Consider the following 18,934-nt stretch of genomic DNA (forward strand, 5'->3'; position numbering starts at 1 on the left):
AGCTGCTCCATCTGCAAGCTAAATACATCTGGCTACCCCTGCAAGCGGCGTGTGTGTGAGACATCGGCCATGTCTGGTCACGCTATTCTGTCGAGCATCATTAACCCACCCATCACTCAGGCCGATTGTGTACACTTCCCATGCCATCCCACCCCAGAGGAGTTGCTCAGGTGTTGTGACAGCACTCTCAATCACAGGTGTCCACACCGTCTGCTCATGTGACCCCCACCTTAAGTGAGCCTACAACCCAGAGTTCAAATCAGCTCAGCTGGGCAATGACGCTCAACCATGCGAGTCCACGAAAAAGTCATATTCAGAATACAGCAGCTGTTAGTATTAATTCATCAGCGATTGGTTATTAGGAATATGGAAGCGGGTGTTTTTGGAGGTTTTAAGCAAAACACTTACAAAACATACAAAAAGCAAAAGTGCAAAAAAGGACCGCTGCGGGGAGGAAAAACACTAGAAGTGAGAGGTGAAGCAGTGGAATTCATACCATCGCAAGAGTCCACCCAAACAACCAGCACAGCGCACTCTCCTGAAGAGGCCAATTCATTAGAAACCAGTGACTGAAAACAGCACAAAACAGGAAGTGCCAGCAAAATAAGAATATAAAACAGGAAATAAGAAGAACCTAGGGCTAGGTAATATGGCAGGTGGAGCGACGATTGGCGGAGGGTGACCGGGCGGCGCCTACGGCGCTCTGGTGTGCGTGATAAACTCCAGGCCCTGGGGACGGCATGCCGAGTGGTATTGTCGGGACTCCCTCGGGGAACAACATGCCAGCACAGGTGATGCGAGGACCTCTACGGGACAGCAAGTCCAGTGGTGTTATTGGGACCCCTCCAGGAGCAGGCCAGGGCGGCATGCATGGCGGAGCCAGCAGAACCCTCTGGGGTACAGCCCGGATGGCAGCCCCACCGAAACTGGCGGCACCCTTGGCCATGGAAGGGATGGAGTTGGGCAGCTGCAGGTTGGGTGCTACTACCGCATGTGGAAAGGAGAGCCCCTTGGGTGGCTATGTAGCCTGTACAGGGACTAGAGGCCACTTGTCCTTGGCCTCGTGTAGAGTATCGGCAGGAAGCAACTGGGCCTGATGTAGAGCCTACATCTGATCACACAGTGGGGATGGGGACGAGCTTGCCATCCAGGACCACCATCAACAGGAACATAAGGAGGACCAACACAAAATAATTTAACAAGTCATGACAAGCATGACAATAACATTCGAGATTTTGACACTAAAGCCTGAGAATGATCAGAATAGTGGTAGGTCGAGGTTAAAGAGGTTAACAAACAAGTTAACACGAGCCGAGATGTAATTTTGCCAGCGGTAGGTGGACAAAAATCATCGATTTTGTCGCATTTAGGGCAAAACATCCACATTTCTACATCAAGGTGGTATAGGTAGAGAATAAAGTCATAAATTAGTTTAATTTTAAAAAATGTCACAATCCCAAACTTCCAGTTGAAAGTTGCACATACGTACGTACAACATACATACAGTACATGGAGATATAATTGTAGATTTAATACAATAAAGTGGTAAGTTTGCCACATTGAAGGGAAAAAATTGCAGCAGTTTAGATTAAAGTTGTAAATTTATGAGCATAAAGTCATCATTTTGCTACATTTTCTGACAGTAATTGTAGATTTGAATTGTAAATTCATGATAACAAAGTCTTAATTTTGTTGAAAAACCCGATTCTAGATGAAAAACCGGAGGTTCCCCAGAGGTTCCCCACATAGCAGAAGATGAATACATGAATAAACCTGCATACTTCTGTATGTTTTGAGTAGGTGGGACTCACTAAACTACAGAACTTTCACATTGTCCTCTTATTCCCAATAAAAGTCATTTGAGGTACTTCATTTGTGTTTTGTGTTTAACATGAAGCTATTTAGTGTCCAGCATTTCCTCCCTTTTCGTCACTTTGCTTGTTTTGTTTACACAAACCATTGAAATATTCTAAAGAGAATTGTTCGAATACCATTTTCTCTTGGAATAAAAGGTCCATTGTGGGGGGACAAAGCATGCTTTCACTAAGGGAAATTTGGCCCATCCCTATGAGAAACTACCTGCAATGAAAGGCTGGCAAAAAGTCCTATGGGCGTCCGCCGCCCAAGCGAGCGCGTAGGACACCCATGCTCACGCCTGTCAACTTCAGGACTCTCCTGGGTGCTGGATAGCGGGGGGATTTTATTAACTTGTTTGTTCAATTTCACAGAGCCACATTAACTCTCACAATAACAACACAAGGGGCAAAGAATGCAGGAGGGCAGGATGTGTGTGCGCTCCCACTCTGCCCACTCAGATGTGTGCTGTCATCATTCAAGCAGGAATTGTCTACCTTCCATTACTGCAATGTCCTCCTGCGCACATCAAACCTCCAGCGGGCCATTTCAGGGGCTCGAGTGGCCCGTCATCCTCTTTCCAGACGGTCCACATCACAGCTGAGTGTGACCCAAGTCATTACCTCACAGGGATGATGGAGGCACACATAATGCTATAGTGGCTCTTTTAAGTGGATTGACTGGACTGAGGGGAGGCTGTGAGGTGTTCTTATAGTGCAAAGGCAACGAGAAACTAGATTTTCACTTGAGATGCAGGTGCTGAGCTTTGGGGGATGTTTTTTCTTGCCTGGAAATGAAAAAATCCAGTGTTTTGTCACACTGATGTTGGTAAATCAGTCAAGCTTTAAAAGAAAACTGCACTTTTGGGGCAATTTGCCCACCATCCACAATCGTTTTGTGAAACATGAACAGATATTTCTTTGATTTTTCTTTGCGCTCTTGCGAGAGAAAACAAGTTAGTTTGAGTTAGCTAACGGACGTCATGGGAGGTACCTATTTTGGCACTAAAGCCCAAACAACAAAAACTAACGGCAACAGTGTTCCATTTACATAAGTGACTTGTATATGGACCAAGATACCAAGATATTGTTATTGTAGCATCTAACACAAAAAAACGTATTTATAAAGCGTCTCAGTGTGAATCACAGACGGAACGGACAGACGAGTGGAAACAAAAATCTCAATTTTGCTAAGAAGACTCAACAAGATGAGTGTTTGCTGTCGGAATTTTTTACCTGAGGACTGGAGCACAAGTCTTGTGCTGGAAGACACGGCCATCCCAATGAGAGTGTTCTATGTCTCGATGCTGCTGCCGACATGCTCCTGGGCTAAATCAATGCACCGAGGAGAGACGTTTTGCTAATGTTTTAAGCCATCAAAATACAGAAAGATACTTACATGTTATCAATATACTGAACGATCATAACATGTATATAAAACAATAAAACATTGTTTGATATTTCTTTTAGATGATGTCGTAGTCGAAACAGGTTGGTCCCAATGACGTGTGCTGTGAGCTAGCTCATATTAACTCATTTTCTCTCCTTAGAATGCACAGAAAAGGGAAAGAAATATGTGTTCATGTTTCACACATGGATTGTGGATAATGGGCAATTTTTTTAAGTGCAGTTTTCCTCTAACATACATTTCATTTCAAATTTTTGTGACCTGACTTCAAATATTATTTGGACATCTAACAACAACGACAAAGAGCAAGAAAAATGTTTCAAAACAGACCATTAAAATATTTCAATGTTTCATATTGTGCAAAAGTGATTTTTCCAGTCAGGAGAGGAAGCAGTCGGCAACAATTCATCGGTGTCCTAGCGGTTGTCTGTGTAGTATTACAGAGTGTGGATACTGAGAGAGGGCTTGCTAATAGCCATTTCCCACCACAATTGGTGGCTCTACCTGAGTTTTGTTAACAAAACAAAAAAAGGTCCTCCTAAGCACTTGGAGTGTGACCACAGCAGAGTGCGCATGCCTGGAGGCGGCCTGCCGATGGAATAAACAATCTGTTTTCGCAGGAAGCCCTAAATCCGAAGAAATACAGCTTGAATAGGTGCAAATTCTGGAAGATCTCAAAAGCTTTCTTTGCTGGTTATTGTGTGTAGCTGCTCTATAGGAGTCCCCAACTCAATACAAAGGGGGAAAAAATGAGTATAATAGGTCCCCTTTAAAAGCACTTTTAAACTGTCTTTTGGCTTCCAATACACGAGCGCGTGGTCGTCTGACACTTACGTGTTTAGCATTGGTGAAAAATAATGCAATATGCAACTTTTAAAATTAATTAGTAACATGATTCTTACTCACTGGTCATTAGCTACAACTTGTCTCGTGACAAACCTAATAGCTAATGTAAATAGCTAAACTTTGCTAAATCGCTACCATTAGCTGACAACAAACGCAAGTTGGCGTGTGTGTGTTGCACAGTGGGGTTGTTTCCGTTGTCAAAGCAGGAAGAGGTTGGGATATAATGTTTACAGCACATTCGACTGCCGCTGCCCTCGTGGGGCTTATGAGAGCATCCGCTTGAACATGGAAAAGATTATTCCTCCAATTTTCCATCTTTGCTTGTGTTCGACCTTAGTGGTCTAACTACATAAGAACAAGTCAACAAAATATATGTTCTGAATGTTTCTCCAAATGTAAACAATAACTTGTGCCCTTTTCTTTACCTCCACTCATGACCTTCACCAGCAAATGTGTGGACTTGTGCAAATTGCAAAGTGCCTGCAACCAACACTACATAGAGTAGAAGAAGGGATTAACTTATCTTTAATGAAGGGCACTTCAGCCGTGGTGTTATGACCAGTCGATACTAAACCACATGTGCCCCCACAGACACCCCACAAGTACTTTTATCGCTAAAAGGCTAAAGCCTAAAAACATCTGACTGCTAATTTAAATAACAAACACTGATAGCACACAAACAAAAGCCACATGTGCTGTAAAGACACAGGAAGATCAATAGTAATGTCATTCATGCAAATAAGACACACCACATACAGTACACATACACAGTGACACAGTACTTTGATGCGCTTACACTCATGATTATGGTGTCCGTGAAAAGCAGGACGCTATCAGCCATGTGTGTCAGTGACACAATAATGATGGTAATGATCTTATTAGCGTTGACAATGATCGAACAAAAGCAGACGCATTAACCTACAAACCTATTACACCTGTTTCTTTTTTGCTCATAAAAATATACCACAGCAAGGGGGGGAGGGGGGGGGGCATTCATTTAACAACCACATTTTGTAGAATTTACACTTTAACATAAATGAAAGTGAAAGGGAAATGAGATGAGCTGCATGGATAACTAGAAGAGCAGATCTCCACCAAGGCCGAACGACCCTAAACACACCTTGGCTGTAAAATTCAGTTAGCATCTGCCCAGTGGTTTTCAGTTAATAGCTGGAATTGACCTTTTGCACATTTGGATCTTAATGACGTTTAAAGTAGAGCTCCAGTCATCTTTAGGAATGGTAAACAAATGTGTCTTTCCCTTACACATTTTGCACACACAAACACATTTTACGACCCACTACTAGCATGGTAAACACAGAAGCAGAGCTTGGGGGAGGATAGAGAGTTTATTATGTTTTCATTCTTTTAGTCCGATTTTATGTTCTTATTCTTCAGCTTTTAACTCCAGTGTTTTGTTTTTATCTTTTTAGTCATATTTTCTGCTCTTGGTCTTCAGTTTTTTAACTCCAGTGTTATGTTTGATCTTTTAGTCCTATTTTATGCTCTTAGTCTTTAGCTTCTAACTCCAGTGTTTCCTCAGGGGGTCCTCCACACTGGGGGCTGTTCGGGTATGCTGAGGGGGTGCCATCCTTGGGTCCCTTCGACACAGCCGGCTGGGGGTTCCTCCCTTTAATGTGGGCGCCCGTCTAACGGAGTCGGGGGGTCCGGGTGCTGGTCCTCCGATGGCACGGCCTGCAGCTCCTCCCAGTGTGGACGGCCCCAAAGGTGGCGTTTCCTTGTTCCTCAGTGCCATGCCATGTCTCCCTACTGTGTGTTGGTGTGTGTGCGTGTGTGTGTGTGCGTGTGCGTGTGTGGGTCTAGTATGGAGGGTGGGAAGGAGGGGCTTTCTTTTTGCTTCATTGTTTTCCTTTTTAATTGTGGAAATTGTTTTAATTCTGGAAAGCACTTTGTGTTGCATCTCCTTGCAGGAAAAGTGCTATATAAATAAAGTTGATTTGATTTGATCTGATATATCTGGCCTGCAGCCACACCCACGAGGAGGCCCGCTCCTCTGTGACATCACAATGGAACTGTGTTGCACCGCCCCCTGAAACTTTGGCATGGTTTAACACCAGAATCTAACATTCTAACTACATTTATAGGTCAGAAAGGAGAAAGCATCATAGGTCGCCTTTAAGACCAGAATACAACATTCTAACTACATTTATAGGTCAGAAAAGTTGAATTGCTAGAATATGCATTTGGACCTTAATGAGGTTTTAAGTAGAGTAAAGGAGTGAAACAAAAAACATTTGTAACTTGTAATTTAAAAAAAAACAAAAACATAATCAGCTCAAAATTAAATTTTTCTGACAGGCCTTCACACGGTCATGCCCTCCTGATGGCTTGAACGTGGTCGGATCGTCGAGCTGCATAAGCAAGGCCTCTAGCGGCGTTGAATGCAGTAAGACATTCAATTGTACATTTTTGGAAAAATCCTCAGCATTATGGAACAAAAAAGCCAAGTGGTACACCCCAAAAAAATGACACCTGGACTGAGCCGGAGGATCCAATTGGCTGTCCGTCAAGACACACGGCGGTGGCCCATATTAAGGCCCTTACTGGTGCCAACTGCAGTGCAATAAGGGTTTTAAAAACAAAAAAACAATTCAAAGACCTCGTCTGCTTCTACGCCACAAGACCGCCCCCGTTTAAGCTTTGCCAGGGAGCATCAAACATGTAGACATTGAAAGGTGGATAAAAGTACAGAGGCGCTGCTTATGAACGGATTGAATGAGATAATATCATCAAGTGTATACATTACCATGCAAATATATGACTAAATATTCCTTCACAGACTTACTGTAACATCACATCTGTCCCAAATGGTATTTACCAAGTACAGTAAAGTTCAACAAGACATGATTTGCTTTGTCGTAGCTTTCTCATGAGGGATGACTCTCCCGATGCTCGGGATGCTCGATGTTTTACTTCTTACAGTATTTCAATGTCCTCTCCCTGCACACAATGATGGCACTTGTGCATAAGTTAGAATCACATCTCCTCGCCATGGCCCGTGGTGACATCCCGGAGACATCCACGACTTTATTTATGCATAAACCATGTCCACATCTATCTAAGTGTTGTGCACTTTAACATAAATCACTCTCTTTCACTCCACTGCGTCACATTACACGTGTATGCAAAGCGGGGCTATATGCAAAATGGCGTTCATTTGCTCTGTGGTCTATGCATAATGCATCCTGGAAAACATTCTTCACATCAAATAAAGCTGACTTGGACATACAGTATAGAGAGACGCTTTATTTTTCATCATACTACAGAGAGAAGCTGGAGACTAAGCTCGCTTTTATTGTTGTTCTATAGTTAGATAATCCACTTCCAGTCATTCTGGGAGATTGCATAGCTTTTTCTTTGGCTTGTGGGGCTTTTTCTGCAACTTTTATTCCACAAAGATGGGTTTAAAAACGGCATCGTGCAAGAAGTCAGCATATTGAATGAGCCATCAGTTCAACATACAAAAGATTCATTCTGAGTGTCTTTGGCTTTTTATTTGGCTTACAGGGCTTTTTTGATACATAGAAACCAGAAGGTGGACCATCACAAATGACATCATACAAAATATCAGCATCTTGCCTGAGGCCTCAGTTCAGCAGGCATCAAACAGGATTTATTCTGAGCATACATTTGGCAACATAACAATGAGACGCCAAAGCATAGACTTCTGCATTGTGGATGACATCACAAAACATGTCGGCATGATGGACGAGGGCTCAGATCAATAGACATCGACAACATTCATTCTGAACATATTTTCCTTTGACTTTGGCTTTTTGGTGACGAACGGCCACCACCATGTATGGTACCAAACAAGACACAAAACTTCAGAATATTGAGAAAATCTTCAGTGCCTCAGCATACCACATGGAAGGCCGACCATCAGGGAATTTATTCTATAACATAGGTTTATGTTTTTGTCAACATTCAAAAATCTAAATTGTAAATAGATAGTCTCTTCAAAAAGACGTCAGCATATGTCATAAGACTTTGGTTTGGAGCGCCAACATGTTCATTCTTTGTGAGCCTTTCACCTTTTCTTAGACTTCTTAACAACACTCGAAAAAAAAAAACAGGAGCGCTGTCATGAACAACAACAGCAACGGTTGTCAGCCAGTGTGTGTGAGTGTATGTTGGTAAACCTCCCTCCCTGAACCTTAAAGGGGACCAACTATGCTCATTTTTCGGCCCTTTGTATCGAGTTGTGGACCCCACACGATAACAAGCATAGAAAGCTTTCTCGTTCTTCCAGAATCTGCACCTATTCCAACTGTATTTCTTGCTGTGCTTCCTGCAAAAACTGTCCGTTTTAATGTATTCCACCCCAGGCATGCCCACTCTTGCTGCGGTTGGTCACACTCCCGAGTGCTTAAAAGGACTTGTTGTGCCACGAGCTGCGAACCCAACTTCATAGGAGTTGATCAACGGTATATGAGTTGATAATAAACAGCGATGTCTCTTTTTAAAATGTCTGCTTTTAACATACAGCCATATGAGTCGGATCCTGAATCTGATCGGGAAGTAGAGACTGGACAGTCCGATGTTTCTCAAGAAAACTACTTCAAGACGTCTCTCAATGGTAAATAGCGTTTTAGCGTCAGGTTTTCTACAACATCGCCATAGTATAATTTGTTTTGCGGGACTACCAGTGTTTTAAAAAACCCAGGTAGAGACACTGATGGTGGTGGGAAACCCCACTTCCTGTATGCACGCCCTATATTGCTACACAGAGAAGCGCTTTGCTCCATGACTTGGACAAATTAAACACAGTTAATGACACTGATGAATTGCTACTTACTGCTTGCTGTTCTGACTCTTCCACGCGACCAAGTAACGTTGGAAAGGCGTCAGGCTTCAGCAAGTTCGTCGGCTAGTCCAGCTGCATACTGGTCCATGTTCACTAAACAGTCCAGTGTGAAATGCCGTTGACGATTAAAATGCATTTCTTTTACTGGTAGGGAATCAGGAACGCCAACCACTTGTTCCTGATGGCGACGTCTTTAGGAATTGGAAACAAATGTGGCTTCCACTAATGAGCCATCGCTAGCAACATAAACAGAGAAGCAGAGCTTGAGAGCAGAGAGCTTGTCTGGCTTACAGCCATGCCCATATAAGGAAGTCCGCTCCTCTGTGACATCACAAAGGATCAGTTTTACCACGCCTTCTGAAACTGAGTGTTTGGAGCCATCTTCTTCTTCAGCTTCTTTCAGGGCTCATTTCCAAATGCGCAAACCCCATTATCGGAAACTTTGGTATTGTTTTAACACAAGAGTACAACTTTCTAACTACATTTATCGATCAGAAAAGTGGAAAAAGCATAATAGGTCCCTTTAAGAGCCGTCCTGGACTTTGAGTCTTTTAACTTCACTGGAGAAACTTTTGTCGAAATGGACAAAATGTGTGAGTTTAGGTGTTCCACGGTGCCAGGTAGATTATGCTGCATATACAGGAGGTAACAGCAGTGCTTCAACTGGATCATTTGTCAGAGGTGAAAGTGTGTACTCAAGCCAACTGTCTTCATGATAGCACAAAGCATGCCTTTAATCCAAAGCCCTGCTCTCCTGCTCCGTGCTGGAATAAAAATATCAGAAGCCTAATTAAATGGGAGAACAGGTATTTCTGCAGGCGTCATAGGTCATTGTGTGTGCGTGTGTGTGCGTGTGTGTGTGTCTGTTGGGGGGTAATATTTTTAGTCTGAGAAGAAATGTAATTTGGATGTGGTAAGGCGAAATGTTCCGAGGGCAAGTGGAGCAAGCATCTGTCTCCAATGAAGGAAATGTCAGGTCCTGTTAATCTTATCTGAATGCTTGCCTGCTGACATGGATTTAATTTTACACAAGCGCAGGGATGCTAACGTGCGTGAGTGCACACACGCACACACGCACACACGCACACACACACACACAGTATTTACATATACATGCAGCTCCCTGCTTCACCCACCGACACACGCCACCGTCTTCCTCGATCACGCCAATGACCCACGCCTTGCAACCAGACCCCTATAAATTCTTGTTCCCACAAATTACAACATTGAGATGCAGCAAATAAAGCAGCAGCATCACCGCCCACACTCACACGGTCATGGAGATGAGCAACTATCTATTTACTATTCAATAAAAACACACACAAGACAAACAAATGAAAGGATTACATGAGGACTACCCACAGCATTCCCCTTCATCCTCAAGGGTAACAGACCACCAGCTACGCAGGGGAAAGGATGCATGCTAAGCGAAATAAGAAGGGAGTGAGAAGCCGGCGGGGGAGCGCCACAGCTTGGAATCAGACCAGACGCCCGCAAATGCACAACTTCGTAGGACAACACGAGCTGATGAGGAGGGAGGCGGTAGTTTTAAATAAATGAGAAGATGGGAGTAGAAGAGTTGTGATGCGGAATGTTGTAGAAAGGCTCCCACAAGCAGCTACAGTGTGTGACACCATGATACACTCGGGGAAGTTCTGGGTGGAGATGAGCTGATTAGAGCAAACATCAGTCCAAGGTTCATCCTTACCCATTGGAATACTGAAAGGGCTCCTGTTATGACTTTTTCATGATGTTCTAACAGTAACATGTGACCCTACAGCTGGCGTATGAGCACCAAACAAGATTAATATCATCATAACTCATATCCAATATATCACATCTCACTTGTTTGAGCCACCTTTGCGAGAAGAACAGTTGCTTTTGAGGTTTTTCATGACATCAGGAAGGAAAAACCTCCTTCCTTGTGGAAATGATGCCACCTCCGACCCACAAACCCTAGGCCAGGGGTCAGCAACCCGCGGCTCCAGAGCCGCATGTGGCTCTTCAGCCTCTTTGTTGTGGCTCCCTTTGCAACGCTTGAATATTTTTTAACACCGCAGTGGGGAAAATGCATGTCTTTGTAATGAGTTTTAAAAAATCCAACTTTGTGTGAGTCCATGAATGCATCCTGACTGAGTTCTGACTGGTGATTGGATGAGTACGAGGATGAGCAGACAGGATGCTGTTCAGTTCTCTCTCACAGGTAAACATTAAGGAAAATACTTTATAAATACTTTTCATACTTTCCCAGAGCTATTTGACAATTCTAAAAAATAAATTAGAGATCATCTAAAAACAGCGGCATTGGAACTTCAGGTATCAGGTAAGTTTACAGTAATGTACACATATATTTATCTAAGTTTATATTTAATGTAATACTAGCAAGAGTACTCCAACTCATTTTTTCTCATCTGAGCTACTTTGATACCCCCCAAATTCCCTCCAATTTTGTTTTAAACATACTATGTTTTGCGGCTCCAGGCTATTTTTCTTTAGTGAGCAAGGGGGTGAAATGGCTCTTTTCATAATAAAGGTTGCCGACCCCTGCCCTAGGCAGATGAGCTTGCCCGTGTTTACACCCACGACCTTGGGCTTCACTAGGCAAAGTCTAATCATTTCTTGTTCTCACTCTGATACTTAAGATAAGATGAAACCTATGAGTTGGAATGACAAACAGCAACAATGGAGGAGAACTTGAAAATGATGATTTGAATCAAAGTAGCGACTGTATAATACTGAAACATCCAAAGCTACAGTACAGATACTTTGAGCATTTGTGTTTATGTTGTCATTCCTTGAGGATAATAATTCTACCTGCCAGTAGAACAGTCAAGTAAAGGGACTAAAAACATGTGGAACTGAGTCAGTCCCATGCTGTGAAATAAAGCCACTTCTGCACGGCGTTGCTTACATTTGCTGTGAAATCACCGTCATTTCAAAAGACAATGGTCAAGACATGCTCTCCTAATTGCAGTTTTTCTACGAAACCAAACTAAATCATACGGTTTACCTCACAGATTATAACACTGAAAGGCATGACGCAAAGGTTACATGGTAAAATAGAGAATGCTATAAATGCTTTGCAGTGGATAAAACATGCTGATGGCTGCCTTTGACTCCGTATGTGGGATATTAGCTCATTTGTGTCACATGAGGTCAGAGTCGTGCAGTGATGCAGACATTACAACACAAAAAGAAAGCTGGAGAACACAACCAGTCAGTCACCAAAGATAATGCGGCAGCAGCAGTCCAGATAAGAAAAATCTCCTAAAATAAGAGTAAAGCCTCTCCTCCAATGTCTGGAAGCCAGATAGCGTTTTAGCAGGATCTCTTATGTGCAGCAGCTGAGGCGAGGTAATGTTCCCTCGCTGCAACACCAGCCGGATGACTGAGTGAGCGCTGCTAATTTCTTTGCCAACTCCGGGCTGGCAGCAGCAGCAGGCGTCTACATCCCGCTCAATCAACGTGAGCTCACTGCGGCTCAACGCACCTCCTGTTGTCACCTTTCACGACCTTCCCTAAGCGTCTTCCTCACCCCTCCGTTCCCTCCTTTGCCAATTTCTGAGCCAGAAATCAAGAAAAGGAGGCAGGCGGGACAGCAAGTGGGTGATACAAGCCGTGGGTGGACAATGATTGAAGAGGTTCCACAAGGTCAAAAAGAGCTCGATGAGCTTTGAGGGAAGCTGTGACATGTTTGTTTGGCCCACTGATGAAAAAGCTAAATACAACACAGTGGAGCTTCTGGGGACGTCCAACAAAAAGGATGGCACACCTTATGTGCACTATAGACGCAGACAGGACAAAAGTGGCATTGGGGAGTTAAAATTCCCTCCAGATGTGACTCATGCCTTAGATGATGATTCTATACATCACTGACTTGATTTCATTTACTGGCTAAATGCCCTTTGCTTTCATACATTTTCACCCTGATGCTCCCAATGCTAATGCTATTCCTCTGGGAAGCATCTGAATAGAATCAGCATCTCACAATAAATGACTGTGACGTCTCAATAAACATAATCGAGCAATAATCAATAAAAGGTACTACATATTATAAATAATTGCTGTGCACAATTTGTATTAATCATTACTCTTAATGCTCTGATCACGCTGCTTTGGATACCAATCTTATATGAGTGAGATCTGACAGTACTAAATTTATGTGGGGGGGTTTGGCCAGTGGCGCCGTCAGACAATTCCAAGGGCCCCTGGCAAATAGGTAAATATTAAAAAAATTCACTTTAAGGTGGATTGTCTTTTTTTGTGTAAAACAGTGTTTGCAGTATTTGACACAAACCTGACACCAATTTGTTGATGGCTTGGTGAAGCCTGTGTCAGGCTGTCAAACTCAACCAATGAGGTTTTACAGACTAGTTTTCATTCTCGCACCAATACATGACAAAGTACGTCTGTTGTCTGCTCAATATGGGTGTTGGCAACCTTACATGACACAGCACACGTGTGTGTCGCCACACACATTTTTGTGGTCAGATTTGAACGACATATGTCAAGCATGCGTTTTTTGTTTTTTTTGCGGAAATCGGCCAATATCGATCGCTTGCCGAGCTATTGGAGCATCCCTAAATTACATAACTTTTGACATAACATGATATTTAAAAAAATCTAATATTTTAGTTTGAAGCGATCGTATTAGCTTCAGTTTGGTTCTACAAAAACAAAGTTTCTGCATTTTTACCACATGTACCAGACATGTAAAACTAACTTAAGTGAATTAGACGTCCTTGTTTGAATTAACTTCATGCTTTTAATGACAATGAATGGGCACTCCTCAGGGAAGCATCCTCAGCCCCATTCAATTTGAATCAACAGCTTACATTTCATGATTAAATCTATTAAAATACATTTTATGGGGATTTACAGCACTAAATGTCCCGTTATTAAGTGGCATAGAAAATGAATGAATGACCTTAGGGAAGAAATCTATCCATCCATTTTCTGTCCCACTTATCCTCACTAGGATGAGTACAATTTTTATGAGTCACACACACAAGATTCATTTATACCGCCTTTCCTCACGAGGGTCACGGGGGGTGCTGCAGCCAATCCCAGCTGTCTTTGGGCAAGAGGCGGGGTACACCCTGGACTGGTGGCCAGCCAATCACTGGGCACATGTAGACAAACAACCATTCACACTCACATTCATACCTATGGACAATTTGGAGTGGCCAATTAACCTAGCATGTTTTTGGAATGTGGGAGAAAACCGGAGTACCCGGAGAAAACCCACGCATGCACGGGGAGAACATGCAAACTCTACACAGAGAAGGGATTCGAGCCCAGGTCTCCTAGCTGTGTGGCCTGCGCGCTAAGCACTCTCCCCCGTGCAGCCATTATAAAATCTAAATTTGATAGCGCCGACGTACATAAATTTACAGCAAAATGTCCTTGAACTAAAAAGCCTGTTTCAAAGGTTCCATTCAATCGCAGTCAAAAGCCAATACACATTCTTTCATTTGAGTTTTTTTTGCTCCCAAGGATGTATTTAGTGATACTTCTTTAAGTTTGCTTGCACAATAGGCACAAAAAGGTAATGAAGCAACTCTCCAATAGAAAAGAGCATGTTTGGTGCAGTTTTAAGAGGAAAAAACAGAAGGCGGCAGAAGTGCATTTTCTAAGAGCACGGTCTGCATCGTTGCATTGTAAAAGAACTCTATCCAGCAACCAGGAAGTAAAACGGCTTAGACAAGTGTTGCGGGGTATACTTGAAATGTATTTTCAGAAAAAGACCTTTTTCTTTTTTTTTTGTGAGAACTGATATTTTCCTGAAACTTATAGATGTTCTACTGCTGATTACCAAAGAATGGAAAAAGGTAGAAACAAACTTGTTTTGTTGAAGAAAGATGAAAGTCAAATTTTTCTTTTGCTATATACCATGTCCATATAGCCACAATACACAATATTCTGTGTGCCTTGAAAAATCAGTCAAAAATAATCAAAAATGGCCGTACCGAGAGGGACTGAACGAGTTGATAATTAACTTTTATTCAAATGTGGCTAAATATTTGCTCAAATAAAGTTTAAAGTCAGGTCATTATTAAGTCTGAAAGATTAAGCTCGCCATGGTACTTCTAAGATTTCCTCCACTTTTTCCTCAGTGAGACTGGAATACTGAGTTTGACACAGTTGAGTAGATGGCACCTGGAGCCAGAGTGAAGTTACACACAATGCGCTTAGGAAACACAACAGCTTTGATTAAAAAAAATAACAAAAAACCCATGAGACTTCCTCCAAGCCTTCTGGCATCTCTGTTTGTTTGTGCATGCGTCTGAGTGCGTTGCATGCTCGGATGGAGAAAATGCCTCCTTTACATGATAAATAGAATGCACACAAACATAAACGAGTGACCCTGGAAATGAAACAAAAGTGAGGACACATCCTTATTTAATATCTACCCAGCGGTGAAGACGTGACTGACGTGGCTGCAGGATCGGCACCTCCCTGGAATGGAGCCAACACTTCTGTGGCAGCCCTGCGCGAGGGGGAGGAGGCGCGCGGGAGGCCTGGATGCGGGGTAATGGTGACGGCGGCAAAGGCGACAGAGGCTACTGGAGAAATCTCCTCTTACTCCCTGGGGGAAACCTACGGACGAGAGAAGGGGGTCAGTGATGGTACACCAGAGGACTGACAAAGATGTGGTAAAAGGCACATTTAACAGCCGTGACATGCAGCTCTGTGTAAAGGTTTAGTCCAACCTTTGAACGGGGCGGCCATGCTAAAAGTCAGCCTTGTGTGCTATTATTTGTTGTCTTAAGAGAGCATGCTCTGACCTGGAACATGAAACGAGAAGGGGCAGCGGGCAATGGCGGGGGGCCGATGTTGAGGGGGAGAATGCCAATGAGAGTCCTCGCCACTTGCATAGCTTCCAGTCGGAAAAATTACAATAAAAGGTTCCAGCACAACAGCTGGATCCTAAATTCCAGCTCTGTGAGAGTACGTTGGTACTCCCCGTCACGTTAAGGGTCGCACTGGACCAGTGGACAGCTCCACAGCTAGCGTTCTCATGTGGTGGACTCTGGTTCGAGCCCCGGACATGTGCACTGCTGACCAGACTAAGGTTAAGTTACACTCAGTTTTGATTGAGTGGTTATTTCCACCAAAGTAGACCAGCTCAGTGTGGTTTAAACTGGTGCATCTTGTTTGGGATTAAGATTAAATATCTGAAATCAAGGCCAAAAATGCTTATTATTATGATACATATGGTAAACATATCTCCCCATGTCAATGGTTGGCTACGATTCACAACAAACAGACTACGATTCACTGTGCTGCCTTACATGAAGGATTAGATTTGAAATCTAAATATCTTGTAACTTGATAAATATTAGATTTTTTTTTTTGCATTACACCGAAAGTGTAATGAGAAAACGTAGATACTTGCTGGACCAAAAGGCACTTTTCATCTTGCATTGCACTCTAATTGTACCCTATATCAATTACTGATCAGAGGTCTGTTGAAATTCTTACAGTAGTCTTTTACAGATTTATATAGACTGCAAAAAAAGCTATGAGAATTGTGAACAATGTTGTTATAAGGATCGTACTAATGCACTGATCTTACAAACCACAACTCTTCAACTTGAGGACGTGATTCAATTACAAACATTGTTATATATATATATATATATATATATATATATATATATATATATATATATATATATATATATATAAAGCTAAAAATAACATCCAACGTCTGTTGGTTGATAGAAGTGAAAAATATAACTGAAGGGGAATACTACATCTCAAAGTACAGTATACACGTACTACCCTAAAAAGTCAATGTACCACAGGAAGAGGTGTGAAATGATGGAATAACTTACAGCAAGACTTCAACTAGTCTACAACAATTTAAAAAACATAAAATTGGTGTTTTAGAAAGATACGCTAGTGCCATGTATTGACAACCAGTCTTGTTATTTTGGACTGGAGAGACAACTACTGCAGTAGCTGCTTACATTCCTTGCCATGACTAGTACTACCCAAGTTCATACGAGTCGAGTCAAATATGGAACATTGCAGGTTAAATTTTTACCCACAAGTTCACCGAGGTTGGGTTAGCTGGAGGAGGGCTTGCTGATCGAGGGATGCTAGCCACTCCCGGCCTGCCTGAACCCAGTCCTTTTAATGCAACACATTAAGCTGGGCTCACAAGTTTACATAGTTAGGGTGGCTGGGGCGGGGGCCGGCTGGGGCGGAAGCCAGCTGGGGCGGGGGGCCGGCTGGCTCTGTACCAGCGGCGTCGCCAGACAGACTTCACTGCGGCAGGTGCCCCAGTATTGATCTGCAGTGCCCCAGTAAAAATGTCATCAATTTTTTTTAAAAATCACAGTTTTAAGTCTAAGGAACATACTACTAGTATTGTAAGTATAGCAAGTATGGTAATTCGTTGCTGCTGTATTCACTCCACATAAACAATGGCTCATGGCTAATTAATATGCTAATTTATTCACGTTTAGCGACTTCAGCTGATAATACTTGTGTGTCAACTCAAGTCAAGAGAGCGAGAGAAAGGGAGAGGAAGGCGATGAGAATCACTGCGTGAGGTATGTAATGTTAGCCGACAACAACTTGTTAAATATACTATTTTGATTTTGAGTTGACTCTAACTGGAACTCCTAGATGGATATCAGAAGGTTATTCGCTTGCAGCACGGACAAAGCAGCAAGGAATGAGAGAAGTAATTGAAGTCCTAGCTAGGCAGGCAACAGAAGTCTGTCTTAAGTTAATGCTAAGTTAGCTAACGTTATTCCTCGTATCAAGACAACTTCATTAATTTGCTGTACGAGCTGTCAGGGGAACTTCCAGTGAGTTTCATGGTTCATGGTCTGTTCATGGTCTGCTGGTTCTGCTCAGGAACCAACATCTGAGCATCCTGAGCATCCTAGGCATCTTGAGCATCCTGAGCATCCTGAGCATCCTGAGCATCCTGAGCATCCTGAGCATCCTGAGCATCCTGAGCATCCTGAGCATCCTAGGCATCCTGAGCATCTTGAACTCTGCATCAATGATGATTTTGAGTAAGCTTGTGTTAGTTGACAGATGTAGCCTATGGATGGTGCAGTGGATCTATGGATGGTCTAAAACAGGGGTCGGCAACCTTTATTATGAAAAGAGCCATTTCACCCCCTTGCTCACTAAAGAAAAATAGCCTGGAGCCGCAAAACATAGTATGTTTAAAACAAAATTGGAGGGAATTTGGGGGGTATCAAAGTAGCTCAGATGAGAAAAAATGAGTTGGAGTACTCTTGCTAGTATTACATTAAATATAAACTTAGATAAATATATGTGTACATTACTGTAAACTTACCTGATACCTGAAGTTCCAATGCCGCTGTTTTTAGATGATCTCTAATTTATTTTTTAGAATTGTCAAATAGCTCTGGGAAAGTATGAAAAGTATTTATAAAGTATTTTCCTTAATGTTTACCTGTGAGAGAGAACTGAACAGCATCCTGTCTGCTCATCCTCGTACTCATCCAATCACCAGTCAGAACTCAGTCAGGATGCATTCATGGACTCACACAAAGTTGGATTTTTTAAAACTCATTACAAAGACATGCATTTTCCCCACTGCGGTGTTAAAAAATATTCAAGCGTTGCAAAGGGAGCCACAACAAAGAGGCTGAAGAGCCACATGCGGCTCTGGAGCCGCGGGTTGCTGACCCCTGGTCTAAAACATTTTCCCCTAAGAAGTCGTGATCCACATTTTTAAACCATTCAAGTTTATTTCACAGAAAACTGCTCCGCACTTGGCTGAGAAGCACGATGGGGCAGGATAGGCTTCACCATCTCACCCTGCTCTGTACCCAGTCTTTTTAATGCACCACACTAAGCACAGTGGTTAAATATGTTGAATATGTATAAGTATCATGCATATGCACATGTATGTGTATATGTACTATACTGTATATAATACTGTAGAGATGGTGAATACAAGGAAGTAACAGCATGCAAAAAACATAGAAATTATATTGTTAT

The 18,934-nt window shown here is 42.6% G+C and overlaps 1 protein-coding gene across 4 annotated transcripts in view; it reads right to left on the reverse strand.

Moving 5' to 3' along the window:
- The window catches only part of drp2 (dystrophin related protein 2), a 225,584-nt gene that overhangs the window by 141,926 nt on the left and 64,724 nt on the right, over positions 1–18,934 (reverse strand). For all 4 annotated transcript variants that reach the window (XM_058076029.1, XM_058076030.1, XM_058076028.1 and 1 more), the window contains exon 2: positions 15,349–15,535. The gene's annotated coding sequence lies outside the window, so the exon portion shown is untranslated. The remainder of the gene's footprint in view (positions 1–15,348; positions 15,536–18,934) is intronic.

The sequence above is a fragment of the Doryrhamphus excisus genome, chromosome 6 (assembly GCF_030265055.1).
Source record: "Doryrhamphus excisus isolate RoL2022-K1 chromosome 6, RoL_Dexc_1.0, whole genome shotgun sequence".
Classification (NCBI taxonomy): domain Eukaryota; kingdom Metazoa; phylum Chordata; class Actinopteri; order Syngnathiformes; family Syngnathidae; genus Doryrhamphus; species Doryrhamphus excisus.